The sequence below is a fragment of the Leptinotarsa decemlineata genome, unplaced genomic scaffold (assembly GCF_025532065.1).
Source record: "Leptinotarsa decemlineata unplaced genomic scaffold, Ldec_3_MD MMD2_tig00000010_RagTag_RagTag, whole genome shotgun sequence".
NCBI lineage: Eukaryota > Metazoa > Arthropoda > Insecta > Coleoptera > Chrysomelidae > Leptinotarsa > Leptinotarsa decemlineata.
Window position 1 is genome coordinate 750391 of NW_027412538.1, and position 659 is coordinate 751049.

General features: G+C 26.1%; 1 protein-coding gene across 1 annotated transcript in view; it reads left to right on the plus strand.

Annotated features, from left to right (window-relative positions):
- LOC111509937 (uncharacterized) overlaps positions 1-659 on the plus strand; it is a 78922-nt gene that overhangs the window by 74920 nt on the left and 3343 nt on the right. The gene's annotated exons all lie outside the window — the stretch shown is intronic.

Consider the following 659-nt stretch of genomic DNA (forward strand, 5'->3'; position numbering starts at 1 on the left):
GGGTTTGAAATTTATTGCAGTACCTAGTTGATCTGTTAGCATGTTTCTCAATTTAAATTTCATCTGACTGAATATGTAGAGATTTCTTCTAGGAATCGCGACAAGCTTTTATTATAATTTCAATTCTGTAAAGTCATAAATGAATGTGGTTAATGTGATTTAAAATTTTATTTAAATTTCATCTGACTGAATATGTATAGATTTCTTTAGGGCATCGCGACAAGCTTTTATTATAATTTCAATTCTGTGAAGTCATAAATGAATGTGGTTGATGTGATTCAAAATTGTATAATATTTCATGATACCTATGTTAGAAAAACCCGTTTCAACTCTTTTATGATTGGATATTTTGTCATTTAAATAACAATTGTAAAAGTTAAATTTAATATGTAAGCATGGTTTAGGATACATTCGATTGTATATAAATTTCAAATATACTTTTGAAGTTTTGAATTTTTGAAATTCAAAAAAACTTTATATTGGTTGAAGCATAATTAAAATGAGCTTATCACACTCACTCCCATTCCATTAAAAAATTCAAAAAGGGGGTGCTGTTATTGAAAAAGTAGGTTTGAAATTTGAATACTTGAAAAAAAAATTATATTAGTTTTTCACACCCATTTATTTGAAATAATTAGTCTGCGTCATATTTATTTCAG